Below are 17,656 nucleotides of genomic sequence, written 5' to 3'. Positions count from 1 at the left end.
AACAGCAAAAGTGTACAGGGATCTGAGAATTTGCCTTTAGAGACTTTACCTCATATGTTAATTAAACAGAACATTACATTATTTATGCAAACAAAAAGCCCAAATTTCTCCTGAAATGGGAGATGGACTGTGAAAGGCTACTCGTTGCCAGTGAGGCCCACAGATCAATGCACATTTTCACCCTCCACCACATCAGGCAGAAGTGATATATTTTTGGCAGAAGTGCAGTTTATAGTTAAAGGTTTTTTAGATTTGTGATAAACACACACACACACACATCATACATACAAACGTAACATAAATGTTAAATATCATAACAGCATTAAAATCACCTGTCTGGCCTCCAGGTCCCTTTCAACCTTTCACACTCGTGTTTGCCCTGTGGGTGCTATTTCCTGGCCCAACTCAATTAAAGGACAAATTCATCCCAGTGCATGTCCTAGAGGCTCTAATGAAGTCAGCTGTCAAACTCCCATCATGCAGCTGCCTGACTGCTGTATCCGATGGCCACTTGTCAGCTGTTTCGCCCAGTCAAACCCGGACAAAGGCCTCTTTGATGGTCTGCCTTTCTCCAATCAATCTACACCTTTTCCTGTTGGACTTCAACATCTGCTTCAGTGTAATTTGATTTTATATTCAGAGCAGCCTGACCCTATTGATAAATTAAATCTATCTAAACCTGATATCCTCATGCCACCATGGGGTAAATGACTTGCTGTTTAATTTTGGCCTTTGCCAGACGTGACATAGTATCATTACTGCCTCTTTTTTTGTTTGGGTCATTGCTTGAATAATTTAGGCTGCAGATCACAATTAGGCTAGGGGAAGGAGGAGAGAGCCTCTTCAGAAGTACATGCAAAAAAGGAAATCAGGACACTTCGCAGATTTCGGCATTATTTTCCATAATCATTATTTTTCCTGATAATCATGTTTTATTGCTCTGCTGTCTAAATGTAGCTGCCACATAAGAAGAGTCCAGCATTAAAAAAAAATTTATAAAAATCTCTAATTTTGAATGACTTATTCCACACTTAAGACTGTTCTCAGTATAGACTGAAATGGTTATTTCTTCTCTTGTGCACACAATTTCTTTTTTTCAACAAAGACAAGACACCCACACACAACAAATAAGAAGATTCCTGGAACTGTATACTCATTTGATAAAATCCTTGCAACATTTTGAAATTAAAACAAATACAATATTTTAGCCCTACGGCATCTACTTCATGGGTCAAAAAACTGAGGACTGCTGAAGTTTACCTTTCTAGACCTTGCAGCACTTTTTCCCCTCAAACTGTTCACAATCTATAGAATCATTTACAATTTTGTCTCAAAGCACTCTACAAACACTGTGATGTCTGCTCTCCCCCAAACACCTGTCTTCTTCACCAAGGATTTCTTCAGCCTACCTTCTCCTCTTGATCCACTTCCTCCTCTTTTCACAGGCTAGGGGCCATCTGTGATACTTACCCATTCAAGGCCAGGCAGAAAAGCTCTAGGAACTTTATTGCCTCCTTTCAAAGCCAGACTGAAATAAGGACTTCAGAGAAAGGCGCTACCTAATGCTCAGAGAAAAGGGAGGCATTAAAAGGGGAAACCACACCTATTTTCAGTGTGCTTTCTGCATCTGCAGCCCAGAATGCTCTGAGTTCTGGGCCTTTAGGTTTGCAGGCTTCAGAGGCAATAAAGTAGTGGTCGGTGGTAGGTAGAAACTCACTTGACGCTCATGTCAAGAGACATGAGAGAAGTACATGAGAAACTCATGTACTTTTTGTACATGTCCAGTCAGTATGAGATGCATTGAGAAAGTAATTGGCACAGTTTTATTTTAAAGAATGAGGCAGCCCAATGTGGTGTAAGAAATTGGCTGCATTCACCTGAAGCATCCAACTGTGTTAGCTAAAATTGACCCAGATGGGAAATATTAAGTACATTCTGCTGATTCATCAAGCTGAGTCATCATCTCACCTGTCTTGAAGGAAACTGGGAGTAGGAAACATAGCTGGTAAATATATATTTAAATACACACAGAGAGAGCTTTGTGATTTTTTGATGAGGGGGAAACAAAAAGGTATTTTCTTCTCTTTTCACTGTTTTCAACCAACTGCAGCTTCAGAAAAGAACCTTAGTATACATAGCAGTCTTGTAGTAATTTTTAAGATGCCCAGATCAGAGGAAGCTAGGAGTGGGCAGACCAGAGGCCCTTGGAGGGTGCCTGGACTGTGATGCTTCCAAGAGGAAGGCTCTCTAGAGTTGCAAGTGTAACGTTATGACAGTGTTTTGGGCCTGGCTTCCATGGTATGACCGTTTCCCAGCATAGTCCTGAGGTCTCTCGCTCACCCCTACAAGCATTCTGGAGGCAAACACTGCCACATCCTCCTGCTTTGATGCTTCATGATATAGACAGCAGGCAGAACCACCTGGCTCCTTGGAGGCTTTGCAGGATGAGGGATGATACCACAATGAACAAGAAGACTCATCAAATTGAGTTTATCCTACTTTTTGTTCCTGCTATCCTTAGAGCAGGAAAGAAATTACTCCCTGCATGAGGGGTGAGGGAGGAAGACCTAGGCTCAGCTCTCTAGGGGTCACTCTAGGGGTGGTAGGGCCAGCAGTGTGTCTCTCAGCTGCCCCTTGCAGGCCATATGTTGCCCTCAGGCCACTGTTCAAAGACACCTGGTATACACTGACCTCTCCTGTGATGGAAGCTATGGGAGGAATGACCTGAAAATCTCATTAAGCTGTCTGGCTACAAATAAAAGGGCAGGAACAGGAAAAAAACCTTCATGTTACATACAGACTGAGAACATCTGGGAGGAGGCACCCATCCAGAGTGCAGTACTAAACAAAGAACTAGGATCCCCAGTCAGTACTAAACAAAGAACTAGGATCCCCAGTCCTTGATAAAATTGGTCAGCATCTCCTATTATAAAACCCTTTTCTTCCTGAGACTAATGAGTGTTGTAAAACTTTATTCGAGTGGAATAAAATTTTCCATGTTGTGTAACCTGGCCTAGGGTTTCTGCTCCTCTTCTTAAAACACTTAAGGACAGACTGTCACCCAGTGTCCACCTCAAACACTTCACCAAAGGTGAAATCAACTTCTCTGCTTTACTTGTCTTTTCTTGCTTATACACCAAGCATGTAGGGCATTCTGGCTCCATCATCACCCAAGGATGTCACACCTGTCCATTCCTTTTCCTAAAAGTAGAGTACTTTTTTCTGAAGGTGCATCTTGAGTGCAAAGATAGAAGAGGGCAAGGGAAGATTTAGAAGATCTTTCTTGTTTCTCCATTCTTCGCACATGTGCCTGCTGCATGCTTGCAGACACAGTCCCCAGGGCAGCTTTCTGGTCTTTAGGCCTGCATGCCAGACTCAGGCACCAGAACAGCTACAGCGTCCTTTCTGAAGTGATGGCAGGACTGCGGTTTTAAACTTCAGCCTAACCCTAACAGTTTAGCTTAGATTAATTTTTGTTTTTTACTTGGATTGTTGAAATGTAAACTTTTATCCACTTTAACTGAAGAGAAAACGTCAAAGTAATGGTGTATCCCTGAAGAAAACCACCCTTCTTTATTTGTGTTTGAGATCTAATTACTCAAAGACCTTTCTCAGCTGTTGTGTGCTAGCTCTACAGTGACTTCACAGTGGTTTGAAATTTTAGTCATTTTTCAAGAAGGAAAAGACTCTGAACTGAAATCTGGCTGCTTCAATTGCTGATATTGCTCAAGAGACTGAATCCTTTACAAAAAATATAAAGTAATCAGTGAGCACTATCAGGATTATTCTATTTCAAAGAAATGCCAGTAGAAGCGTTTAAAATTGGGCATCAAAGTGCTAAAACATGCACTTATTACTTGAATTAGGTTTAGTCCTTACTTACAGCGGTGCAAAGGGGGATGAATTGCACTGACACAGTAGTCTAAAAAAAAAAAAATGTTGTAATCCACCTTTAACAGTGTTGAGTTTTTTCTGGGTCCCCCCAACCCAATAAACCCTAAAAATGTCAGATACAAAGATATAGAGGGCAAAACCAGGTCTTTATTTACCAAATGGAGTGGTCTAAGGTCACGACTCTTGTAGGAACTCCCCTATGTTCATTGAAAGAACTAGATATATCTTCATCCATGAATGCATCTGCACCCAATCTGTGAACTTCCTTAAACTAAATAAATTACTCGGCCCTGACTGGATCTTAACAGAATGATCTTAGAAATTGATATGAAATGCTTATGATTCCATCTGTGTTGTGCCCTTCCCTCTCTGATGCTCCGTAATTGGTTTGAGCATTTGGGGAGGAAGCTCTTATTTAAGACATGGAGTTTAAAATATATATATTTATATATATGTATAAATTGAGACAAGTCAATTTTTAAAAGCCTTACATATTCTTTATTTCAGGCATGAAATGGATGAAAAATTAAGAAAGAGATCATTTACTTCATTTTAGGTGCAAATATAATTTCTGTAAATCTGTTGCTCTTAGATAAGGGTTGACAGCCGTCAGAACTGACAGACAATGGCACTTCCACCCTAGCCTATACAAATCCATAGGAGCTTTTTAAAACTGAGGTATCCTTTTCCAGCTGTCGTATCGAGAGAGATGATGTTACAGCTTGTATGATTCTTCTGCTCTTAGTTCTCCCATTTAATCTGCAGGTTCCTGGAGGGATTGCAACGTGACAAAATTATCTAAAGACAAAATTATCTAGAAAACAATTGAGGTATCAATTTCTGTCTACAGGTACTTTCTCTAAAAGTCCACTGACTTCAGGAGCGGTAATGGAATTCCAAGTTGACCTCAGCTCTTCAATGTAAAGAAAAAAAATAAATTTTTAAGAGCTCATACTCTTGCCTAGAATCACATTAAGATGAACATAGCAAATAGATCTCAAAGTCAAGTATTATTCCTGGATCGGGCAAGTCACTTTTGCCCAATATTTACTTGCAAGACAGCTTTATTTTCTTTAGTTGGGTGTCCAGAAGGCATTGTTCTCACAGGGCAAAGTAAATACGTTTGTGGGAAAAGTTTTACTTCTTTTCTAAGAGGGGGAAAAAAATCCAGACCCAAAAACCAGTGAACCAGAACTCCTTTAATAAGGCAGTGGATGAGTCTACATACCTTAAGAGGAAATCAATGATAATCTCACTTATAAAAATCTGTCCTTACTCAGTGAAGCATACTTAAATTGCATCAATCTCCTCTAACACTGTCTTCCTTAGGTATATAGTCATATCAGTGAAATTAAGCAAATAGTTAAAGACACGGATACACTTACAAGTCTTTTTAATGAGGATGATTATCTGCCCTTAGTGTAAAGATAAGCTTATTTTATACATGCTGATAATTATCCATGTACTCAGATGCCGTGTTGAGGACATGCCTAAACTAGACTATGAGTGGACTACTTGACATACTAGTTCATACTTTTTCTTCTTCTATGTTAAAAAAAAAAAAAAAACCTCTGCCAATTATTTTCAAAACATTGCAGAGGAAAACAAACCCTTCATCGTGCTTTTACCCTGGGACAGATTATCCTTTCCATCTTTGCTATACTGGGATTCTAGCTTTTAGTTTCATCCTTTTTGTTGTTTCTTTGTTTTAAGATAACCAGTATTTACAAGGATTTCACTTGGCAGCATCATCATTAGCATGGGAATGAGTGGCAAGACGTATTGCTCTCCAAAGACAAGCTGTTCCTCTACTATGACACATAAAGAGTCATGCATTTTATGACTGCCTCATCTTTACCCTAATAGCCCTTATCACTCCACCCAAACATCTCTAATATGCATCTCTTTCTCTAACAAGATATAACTCTTCACTTTTCATGTAAGGTTTAGCAGATGAGCAGTATCGAAATTAAAACTAAGGTTTAAGACAAAGTATCATGTTTCAATGGACTAGAAAAGGTTGGGTATACTATTACTTAATATTGTCATATCATAATTCTAATGAGCAGCTAACTCATTTTCTGATTATTTGCATTACATTTTGTTACTGTGTTTCCTTACAGACATTCTTCATTTGTTTTTATTTATTTTGCTCAAGAGGTGCATCTTGTATATACCACCAAGAAGCATGATAACAGAAGTGGCCTCTCTGCTTTTTTGTAGGTCTTAATTGTTAGAGACTACTAAAACAGTGTTATCTAGAAACATCAGTCAGGCTAATCTTTTAACTAGAGAGAAATCCAACCAATACTTGTGCAGCACTCTGGTATTCCCACTTGACACCAGTGTATCTCTTTTAAATAGAGTGCAAAATCGATCAAACTTTGGAAGAGAGGCATTTAACCATCGAACCTTTTTCTGGCAGCTCCACTCCGAGGTAGTGCATCCTCAGGGTGCCAATCTCAGCAGTTCTGCAAGCAAGGATTTGTTTTGGCATGGCTGAGGGAGGAGAGGGCAGAAAGCCAGCAGAGGTGGTTCTGTGCTGCTTTTCCCCGCCCTTTTGGGGGATCAGTAACGCAAGGGATATGTCAGTGACAGAAAGGCTGATAGCAGAATAAATGATGTTCTTAGACAGAGCTTGAACATCAGCTAAGAAATATACAAAGACAGACAAGGCTTGCTTTTTTCATGAGTTCTCTTCAGGCAAGTATAAACTCAGCACAATTTAGGGCTGAACCCTGAGAAGACTCTGAGAGACATGAGGACGTTTTTACTGGAGAAGAAAGGTATTTGTGTAGGGAGCATAACAGACATTTTGCCCATCCTTAATGAGTTAGTTCGTCGACATCCAGTCAAGCCAGTTTGTTGCATACCCTCTTACAGAGAAAACCTAGAGATAGGAAAAATCTTCCTTTTCCATAACAGGCAAGGTTCCACAACCTAACATGACTAGTTTTCTACATGCATGCCCCTAACTTCTAATGACAAGAGAAGGTTTAAATGCAATTAATAGGCAAGAGAACTCCTTGATTTGTTTTACTTTACTACATATGCATTAGAACAATCTTCTGAAGTCTTACTATATATTCCAGGTAGACCAGGTGTATTTTGGACCTACTTTATTACATTTCCTCTCTATTCTACAGTCTCCTACCAGAAGGACTTAAGATCTGTCACAATGTTAGTGATAGTTTATGATGCAAGAGCCACAATTACAAAACAAAACCTCAAACTAAAGAAAGAAGGGGAAAAGGCAGCCTTTGAAAAGAAAGGAGAATAAAGATAGTCAAGTACAACTATGATATAGACCATTTTCTAGATAAGTTTATTTGCAATCCATTTCAGAACTATTTATTTATTATTCACTCATCTACACTCTTGTAAACAGTTGCTAAGATTTAGACTCTGATGTCGTGATCGGTCATACAGGTCATTGGGTCTGACTGACCTACCATAATGAAAGGTTTCTGCCATCTAACTCATATCCTGCAAGTATTCTGAGACAGTGCTTCCCAGCTGGTGCTATCTAACATTCCTGCTAGGAAAATTCATTTCCCACAATTTGCATGTAAAGAAAAGCCAAGATTGCGAAACTAACAGACACCACTAAATCAATTTGTTTTCTTTTTGTAACACTGAATACTTGCTTTAAAAGTGTTTTGCAACATTGATCCAGGTCGATATGGACATAACTTCCCCAGCTTACAAAGGACAACTTTTACATCAATTTCCATTTTCAACATCCTTAAATTTTTAAAAAACTCCAGTGGATTCATGGCCCTCTGTAACAAGATCTACAGTTTTTAGTCATAGCATATTATGATCAAACTGGGTTTTGCTGGTGTTTTGCAGACAACAGAATATCACACAACAGCAGGCTCTAATGATCAGTTATACAAATCAGTGGAAAATTATATATTAGAAGAATCAAAAAAAAAATTCTGAACGAAATATTTGTTCATCCCCTCCCTCTGCTCCCTTAAATCAGTCATCGTGATTGGACAAAGATAAATGTTAAGAGCTAAAGTCACTGGTTTCAATTTTTTTTTAATTCGGCAAAATTTTTACTGTTAAACTTGTACGCTAAAGGCATTCTACCAGATACACTTAAATAGGTCAGTGATGCTCAGCTAATATGTTGTATATTAAGGGAAGGGAGAACAGGAGAGAGATGGTGAAACCTGGTTGCCAGGGAGATGGCCTATCTCAAAATTGCCTGGAAAGGAGCACATGTCAAGGCTTGGGACCAGGCGGCTAGGTGAAGTCAGTCTTCATAGCCTCAGGCTTAATTGCGGAGGATTCATAAGAGATTTAACAACTGCTGCTGTACAGGTTCATGGAAAGTACAATATACCAAGTTCATACTTGCCTGTAATGTCTCAGTTTGCTCAGTTTTCTGATTTTCAATAGCATTTTAAACAAATCTCATACTTGCTGCTAGATGAAAGGGAATCATTTTAGAAGCATGTCATATTTGACTGGCCTGAGGAAATCTACCATGAGAGATGAGGTAATCCTAGGAATACTTACTACAGAAACTTGCTATGATTCATCTTTAAAGCAAGGAATATCTCAGCAAGTAAACATCATCTTGTTGGATTAAAGTTGTTCAAGGTTTCCCTCTGCCTTCAGCTAATTTATTCTTCATTTTTACAGTGGAATATTACTCCATGGAATCAATTCTGAATGTGATTTTTTTTTTATATCCGTTTTCTTTATCTAAATGTTTTCAGTTCCATGCCTTCGTATCAGACTTCTATCTCTATCTGTCTTTTTCCTCCTCTTCACCCTGAAAGCTATGCTATTAAGATTTTAAGATGGCAAATCTCAGGAGAATAAAACACAGTCATCATCAAGTTTGCTAACAATAAATATTTTTCCTATGGAAATTTTCACCATAGCTTCAGAAATTCAGAAAGTATCAACAGTGTATCATACTCCCAAAAATGGGAGTAAATGCACCCGTGCACAAACAAGAGTATGATGCAAACTGATTATTGACAAAGAAACCCATATGCATGCCCATATTACTGTATTTTATGCATACTTTAACAATCTGGAGTCCTAAGCAGTTTGAACTCTCCAATAAAACCAATTTTAGAGGAGGGAGACTGAATAGCAAGTTTGTTAAATGGAGTTTTGATGGAGAAAGCAAATCTTAATTGCAAATGTGTCAAGTCTGGAGTATGGCTCCTACCAAGAAAGATAAGGGTAACATCCATTAAGGAAGCTGTAACATTTATCTTTGACATTTTAAGCAAAATATATTATGCCAGAAACAAGACTTTATTTGCAAAAGCCTTGATTTTTCAATTTTAAAAAGACTTATAGAAACATGATTAAACAAAAGGTTAATGAAAGCAGAATGAAACATTTTGTTTCAACTCAAGCAGCATTTGAATTGGCCCTAAATAGTATTTTTCATTTCACATAAAACCCTTCAAAAATTCTGTTTTTGTTTGACCTAAACCAGAATATTCTCTTGAACTTTTTTACTGCAATAATTATTTATTCAGCTCTGCATGTAAAGATTTTTTGATTTATGTATTTACCTACTACACTGTGCAAAGCAAAGTTTGTGAGAAGATGTAATACTCTTATTAGACCAAAAGGCTGACATATGCTCAGGATCTTCCTTGGACCATATTTCAGGCATGAGCTGGGTTAGAAAGCTCATCTCTTTTGCCCTCATCTATGTCATCTGTTCTAATAAAAGATATTTTATTACATATTAAAATCTCCTAGAATCTCTACTTCTTATGTTTTGACAATCCCAACTTCAGCAAGACCACCATCACAAATCAACAGACCTAACAGACTTTAGAAAATGAGATTATTTAGGATGGGGGAAAACTAGAGAAGTTCTGAAGTGCCTTTTTTATTAATGACCTACTTTGCCTTCTGTATACTTATCCCCATTGCATTGATATCCTGTGAAGCTGCATTAATAGATCAAAATCTGTTAAATTCCTTAGTTATAGAGTCCAGAGACTTTAGAATCCCAGGGATTTATCATTTCCTGGCCACAGCACTTGTGGGATGGTGTTATTCCTGCTATTACTCATGCGGTTATTCTCACAGTGATCTTACAGGTTAAGGAAGCAAGACTATTTGCATTTTACAGACAGGAAACTGAGGTCCAAATGGATCTCATGATTTGGGTTACAGGACACATCCATGGCAGTGTAAGAAAACTGAATAGGCCTGAGAAGATTTTCCATTTGCACGACAGTCTTCAGTCCACCAAAACTGTTTGCAGACTAAGCCTGAATTAAATAAATAGCTTCTGCTCCTTCCATATATCTCCTTCACACTACGTGGTATGTGTAAACTCAAATATTTTGATATCTTTTAAAGAAACATTGTGAAAGCTTGCACCTTCAGACACAATGATTTATTACTCTTTAAAAAAATTAACTACTATTTTATTTCAAAGTGAATTATTTGCCTCCATTTGATTCTTTTAAGTAGCGGTGAATCATTTGCACAGCCATTGACATGAGCTCAGGTTCTGGAAGATGGGAGTTAATGTCTCAGCCCCCAAACCATCTTTTCTCCCATTATAAAATTTTCTCCTTGATTATAAAAACACTTCTATGATGGGGAGGTGGAGCCTTTGAGGAGAACTCTTACCTCCAACTTTCCATTAGAAAACCTGAGAAGTTATACTGTTGTTCTCACAGTGCTTATAATGCAGGGTGTTTCCAAAAATTTGCCCAGTTGTTGGAAAGCGGTGGGAGAAGATGTCTGCATCTGACTGCTCTGAAAAAAAAGAAAAGGCAGGATGAAAAATTATTCCATCTCACGTTACGGAGGTAGAACTTATGGGCCACATGCAGAGGGGTTATTTTTTAAAAAGGCACATATTAACATACATTCTGAGTGCATGCGTTTGTAATATTGGCATGTGAAGCAACATTCATAAGGAAAACCAATTTACCATTTTTAAATAGTTATTTTTCAAAGAAGATTTCATATATTTCTGTGCAGTACTCCCATCGCTTGTCTGTCTTCTACCGGGACAAATACCCCACTTCCAAAAGTGGTTCGCAGCAGTCAGAAGGAAAAGACTATAGCGCTATTCTTCCCATGAAAATAACTGCAAGTGTAAGACAGTAATCACTATCAGCAACATTAACGTACCACGTTCTCCTGCGGGAGGTGGGGTGCCTAAAGCCGGAAGACAAATCACATCTTTGGGCACCAGTTGTTTTTTCACAGACAGAGGGAGACGTTTTAAATCATTCTCCAGTAATATACCCACCAACACTCAGAAACGCTGACTAGCCAGCAGCGGGGTCCACACACAGCACTTCCCAAAATGAAGACAAAGCCTCACGCAACATCTTTGTTCCCTCTGCATCACCCATACCACTGGATAAGAAACTGGCGATTTCAGAGAAGAGCCCCTGCTGTTTCTGTGCTGGCTCCTTTCCTCGCACTTGGACCCCGTTCCTCATCCTGTGCCCTTGCAAGTGTCACGGCACACAAATACAAGAGAGAACTTTTTCCTTTGACCACTCACACTAGGAGGAGGAATGCTATTAGTGTCATTTAGATTTTGGAGGTGGCAGGTAGGAGGATGGGAGGAATACTGTTTGTTGCATTTTTTTGTTGTTGTATTTTGAGGAAGGCAGGGGAAGATGTCTGTTTTTGCAAAGAATATGCACCAAATCTGACCTTTGTCCAATTGCAACATGAATTACTCATAAAATGCTATTGCAAGCTCTTTTTAAGTCAGGCTCATGTTTTTGTCCTTTCTCTTACCTTTTTTCTCCACACCACACAAGGACTTTTCTTGCTCTCCTCTCCCTTCTGCTGCCATCTCTGTCTCCAGCCACTTCTTTGTTCATGCGCAGATAACTTCAAAAGCAAGCAATATCCCACTTAGCCCATCTATGTTTGCATTCAACCTTTTATGAAAGTCTGCTATCCACATAGCTCAACATCTGACAGAGCTTGTGTTTCAGATGGTGCCTCCTATTGTTTCAGATATCTTTCTCTAAAAGGAGCTTAATTGCTTCTTCTATTTATTTGAACAAAAAGTGGCATCCCATCTGCATACCAGATGCAACAGGATTGAACCCAACTTTTCAACAATATTTTAAATGATCTGCCTATTTTCTGGTAGCTGACAGCCTGTAGCAGCAAACAAATTCTGGGAAGATAAATGAAATCACTTAATGGCTCCACATTACAGTCTGCAAAAACCATACACAAAAGGGAGGAAAGTAAGCTCAATCCATCCTTAGGCTAAACACAAATTCAAGACCTAATTGAGTATATCATTTTCCTGGTGTGGGCATTTCCTTCTTGTCCTTAACTTGATTCTAAGCAAAACAACATTTTTAAAGAGTCATTGCAACCCTGGAGGTTTGCTTTCCTAGTAAATAATTTCTAAATAATTATTTTTAAAAAGTTGTCTTCCTTTTTGTATACAGGTTGCATCATATTACAGAGTGGACAGTAAATATTGTCTTTCAGGACTAGAGCTGCGTGGGAAAAAGATGTCTCTCTCTTTCAAAACTTGATTATTAAAAAAATATGCCTTTTCTGCATCAGCATATAATAAAAATTTTTCCACACCTTTACAAGGTACATCAGGAAAATTTACCTACCTAGTCACCTTGGTGGACACAGTTGCTCTCATGAAGAATCCAAATCTGACAGATACAGCTTGGGGACAGTACGTGTATTTTAGTCTTCTCTGCCTAAGGCGAGTGATATGACAGATAAGTCACTCTGCAGCTATTAAAACAAAAAAAAACCCCACACAACTCTTTCCAAATAAAAATTTTAATGAAAACCAGCAGATTATGATGACATTTTCAATTTCAACGGACTGGCATTTTCTAAGGGAAATGTCATCCTAACACGTTGTTTGGGGTTTCACATAGTTCAGACTACATCAAAGTACTTAAGTTACTTGTAATGAAACTGAGCTTACAGTATGTAGTCAGACATGTGCTTTTTTCCATGAAAATGGTCACCCTGATGTCTATAAATAAGGGCATTAGGAGCTGACCTGCTCCTCGAAAACGTGAAAAAACCCTGTCCCAGCAGAGGACTTGAGTCCTCTTTAGAATTCTATTTTAGGACATAATTATAACAAATAAGAGTAGTAAATGCTTTGTTAAGCAATTTCTATTTTAATAAGTTAACCAGACTAGCATCTTCTAAGAGGCATGGAAAGTCAAAGGTATTTTTGTAGTCCAGGCTACTAAATGGAAATACACTGAGAAATCTCTTTATTCGTTGTTAACAAAAAATTATTTAAAAGAAATCTAAATAATACATCTTAAGAAGTGATGACAAATTTAAAGAACTGTTTCAAACAAATACTAATCAGTATAGATTTACAAAGAGGAAATTGTGCTTAACCAACCCAACAGCGTTCTCTGGTGAGAAAACTGGGTTGGTGGACAAGGGGAGAGCAGTGGATGTTGACTTCTGCAAAGCTTTTGATACTCACTTTCTGTCATAACATCCTCACAGACAAGCTGATGAAGTAGGGGATAGACAAGCAGAGAGTGAGGTGAACTGAAAATTGGCCAAACTGCTCAGAGGGTTGTGATCAGCAGCACAAAGCCAGTCACTAGTGGGCACCCCAAGGGTTGATACTGGGGTCAATACCGTTAAACATTTTCGATAACTATCCTGGATGATGGGACCGAGTGCACCCTCAGCAAGTTCATGGACAATGCAGAACTGGGAGAAGTGGCTGAAACACCAGAGGGTTGCACTGCCATTCAGAGGGACTTTGGCAGGCTGGATAAAAGAGCAAAGAGGAACCTCGTGAAGATCAGCAAAGGAAAATCCTGCACCTGGGGGGAAAATAACCCAATATACCAGTACAGACTGGGGACCTAGGGGTCCTGGTGGACAACAACTTGAATGCAGGCCAGCAATGCAGCCTCATGGCAAAGGCCAACAGTATCCTGGGCTGCATTAGGTAGAGTGTTGCCAGCAGGTGGAGGGTGGTGAACCTTCCCCTCTGCTCAGCCCTGGTGAGACACATCAGCAGTGCTGTGTCCAGTTCTGGGCTCCCCAGTACAAGAGAGATGTGGATCTCCTGGTGCAAGTCTAGTGGAGGGCTACAAAGTTGATTAAGGGCTGGAGCGTCTCTCATACAAGGAGAGGCTGAAACAGCTGGCTCTTCTGCCTAGAGAAAAGAAATCTCAGGGAGGATCTTACCAATGTCTACAAACACTTGATGGGAGGGTGTAAAGATGATTGAGCCAGACTCTTCTCAGTGGTGGCCAGCGACAGGATGAGAGGCAATGGGCACAAACTAGAATACAGGAAATTCCATTTAAACTTAAGAAAAAATGGTTTTACCGTAAGGGTGTGGTTGAACACTGGAGTAGGTTACCCAGGGAAACTGTGGAGTCTCCATGCTTGGAGATATTCTAAACCTAGCTGGACATGGTCCTAGGCAACCTGCTCTAGCTGACCCTGCTATAGCAGGGGGGTTGGATTAGACAATCTCCAGAGGTCCCTTCAACCTCAGACATTCTACGAGATCAGTTTCCTGCCTAGCTTTTACTTGCACCTTTCCACATCTCAGGAGGCTTTCCAGCTTCTGGGTAGACACTTTTCAGTAAGAGATCATATGCAGACACCCAAGACCCTTCTGTTGTTTGACATACTAAGGACTCTCTGAATCTGGTTTCCAGGCCAGTATCTTTGCAATCTTTGCAAAAGTACAATATTTAAAGCTAAGAGTATGGATTTACTTATTGCCATAGCATATTTCAGAATTTTGTTTTTAATTTAAGTGGAACAAATTCCCTCCTTCCCCATCCTGAATGACACTAAAAGCAGATGGAAGGTAGGATATTATACATTCAGCCTAGCACTGACTTTGCCTCACTGAGGCCAGACTTACTCGCTTTAGGAAGCGCTCACAAGGCTTTTTTCCATCATTATGAGTGAGCTAATCACTGATTCCAGATGCAATAATCTTTCCTCTCCTCCTACTCAAGTTAACGATTTTTCCCACATACAGTAGGAGTCCAAGCTTACTCTCTCACTTCTGCCCTGTTTTTAAAATGAACATCCAAGTCTCAAAAGGTGCAAAGCACTTAGGGATTGAGGCGAATGGAAAATAGATCTTTCACCTGTATGTAAATTTAGGAACAGCCTAAATGCAATGCAAAGCAACATCTGCAGGGTGAACTATTTATTTTCGCCACCTAACACCACTAGATGTGTCCATACTGGCAAGGAACCTTTCTCATCATCATGATCAGATTGTATGGTGGTTGGACCTGCACTAAAAAACAGCTGTTAATTAAACAAAACACATGGAGTCAGAGTATGTAGTGCATTCATTTATCATCCACATGCATAGAAAAAGGTGTTCCAAGCTGTTATAAAATGCATTTCAAAGTGGTGATTAACTTCAATGTCAGAACCTTGACAGAACCTTGACTGAGCACCTGATTTTCGGGCAGCAGCAATCATCTGTTGGAACTTAAAATCCTAGCCTGAATCCTACTCAAAAGACCTCATAAAAAGTAATTTCTCAGATACAGCATACCTCATTATTGTTTCCTTTTTACAAACCATAAATCCAGAGGCAGCAGTACAGGTCACTGCTTTGTTTGCTTGCCGCGTTCAGCAGGGCTCTGCAAGCTTCATTAAATGTTTTGAATAGTTATATTTCGATGTCTGATTGCATGTTCTGAATCCCTAATGCCTGCAATGTAATTTTTCACTGCAATGCTAGATTCATTAAGAAATCAATCAGCAGCTAGATGGGCTGTCTTGTGCATATAAAGAAAAGAGTGTAGATCCATAGTTATATTCAAGAAAGTGTTAACATAGAACCTGTTAACAAAAACAGAGAAAGGACAGTGACCCCCTAAAATAGAAGTAATTAGTCAGCAAACAAATACAGGGTCATTAAAGATACTGTTTCCATATGACTTTATCACCTTGTAAATCTCATTTTGCAGTGCCAGGACAGAGGAAGCTTGTGACTCACTTTTGTACAAGAGCTCAGACGCTTCCTTGTTAAGGCTCCATCATTTTGAATACAATTATACAAGAAGAGAAACAGATCCAGCAGCACCATTAAATCTTCTCCCCCTTCTGGGTGCTTAGAAGTAATTTTCCTTTCTCTTCTGATACTGAGCTCGAAGACAACCCTCCAGACCCTTTGCACAATTCCCTGTGTGCCACATTGAGCAAGACTTGGGATAGACTAGTGAGCAGAACCGCTCCACCTCAATTTTCTCAGAAACACTCCAGGAGATGGTTACTGAATCATATATCAGTTGGCCTGTCTCCATCTTTTTCTTTTTACTCTTCCTATGTCTTTAGCACAGAGCTTGCCATAGCACCCATCAAGTGAGTTTTTGCTGTCTTTCTGATATCAGTCCCCTAAACATTTGGGGAGCTTAGGATATTACACTATGGTAAATGACAGCTAGATGTGGACTGTTAATAATAAATATTAGCAAGGTTTTCTGAAGACTAAAGGCAAATGGGTAGAGAATCAGGGAGTGTGGAGGATAATTCACCCAGTACCTAGCTCTTGTACACTTTTTCAAAATCAGATGTAAATAACCCTAACATAAGTTGAGCTTACAAAATCACAGTAAAAAGGCAACACTCAGTTAAAAATTTAAAAGTACACAACATTACACAAAAAAAATAAAATAACAGTATTTGGACTGTGAGAAACTGATGGGCAAAGTTAAAAAAAAAGAAAGAAAAAGTTCATGGCTGAGCAAGCCAATTCTGGGGAGAGCTCTGATACAGTCCCATATTTAAGAAATTCCTGTTAGTTAATCAAATACGTATAGGTGCCAAAGATTAAACCACCCTTTTTGATATTTTTAAATTTCAGGTTATATTTTTACATTTCCTTTTTGCAGGCCAGAATAATTATACCAATCTAGGGAATAACTTTAAAATCCAACTGACTATACATGTGTAATGTACCATTAGAGTATACTCCATCACATAATAGCATAATGCAGTTTTTGAAATGGATCTGCAGAAAGGATCCATTAAGATAAAGTTCCAGCATTCCACCTGAGGCCAATAAAAATTCTGTGCAAACCTCTTCAAATTAAATTTTCTTCTTGAACATATCCTGTCTAATTATGTTTAGTATTATCCTCCTTAAGGAATTCTGATTCATCAGTGCTATTAAGGGAGGGAAAAGGAAAACCAGATGCTATGGACCGGATACCCAGCTGGTAAGAAATCAGTATAGTTTCACAGAAGCCAAAAGAACTACAGTGATTTATATTAGCTAAGGGTTTGGTATATACATAAGAACACACATGTAGACAGATGTACAGAGAATTATATAAATATCAAAAGTTACACCAGCAGAAATGCAAGTCTGTGGAGTTACACCACCAGAGAGTTTGACCCAAAAGCCCTAAAAAGCTGAAGTTTATAAAAGACCCACAGCTGTGTTGAGACTTCTTGTCTTTCACTCTCTAGAACTGAAAATAAATGTAAGAAACAGAAGTGCTCTAATTAGATATTTGGCTTTAAAAATCCGGAAGATAGCCAGCTAATGTCTAAGCACTTTTTTGTTCTTGGGAGTTAGACTAACAAAGATATCATAATTACAGTCATACTACATGCAGATGAAGTGCACAACATATACTGGTAAATCAAGTTTAAGGATTGAAATCAGCTCCCAATACGCTGTTTCAATTTCAATCTTTAACAAATACCTTTTATTGTAAGCCATTCAATAACTACGAATTTAGACTGCGACTTCCAAACGCCTCTA

General features: G+C 38.9%; 1 long non-coding RNA gene across 1 annotated transcript; it reads right to left on the bottom strand.

Moving 5' to 3' along the window:
* Positions 1 to 4,457: 4,457 nt before the first annotated feature.
* LOC104153059 (uncharacterized) lies at positions 4,458 to 14,846 on the bottom strand. Its single transcript, XR_696126.2, has 5 exons — positions 14,089 to 14,846; positions 12,513 to 12,605; positions 11,662 to 11,757; positions 10,528 to 10,656; positions 4,458 to 4,663 (listed from the first exon to the last, which is right to left on the bottom strand). It is a non-coding gene; the product is annotated as an uncharacterized lncRNA (long non-coding RNA).
* Between the last annotated feature and the right edge of the window lie 2,810 nt (positions 14,847 to 17,656).

This window comes from Struthio camelus, chromosome 2, assembly GCF_040807025.1.
Source record: "Struthio camelus isolate bStrCam1 chromosome 2, bStrCam1.hap1, whole genome shotgun sequence".
In the NCBI taxonomy this organism is placed as follows: Eukaryota; Metazoa; Chordata; class Aves; order Struthioniformes; family Struthionidae; genus Struthio; species Struthio camelus.
Note: the sequence above shows the minus strand (reverse complement) of the source record. Positions and strands in the feature narration are given on the sequence as shown.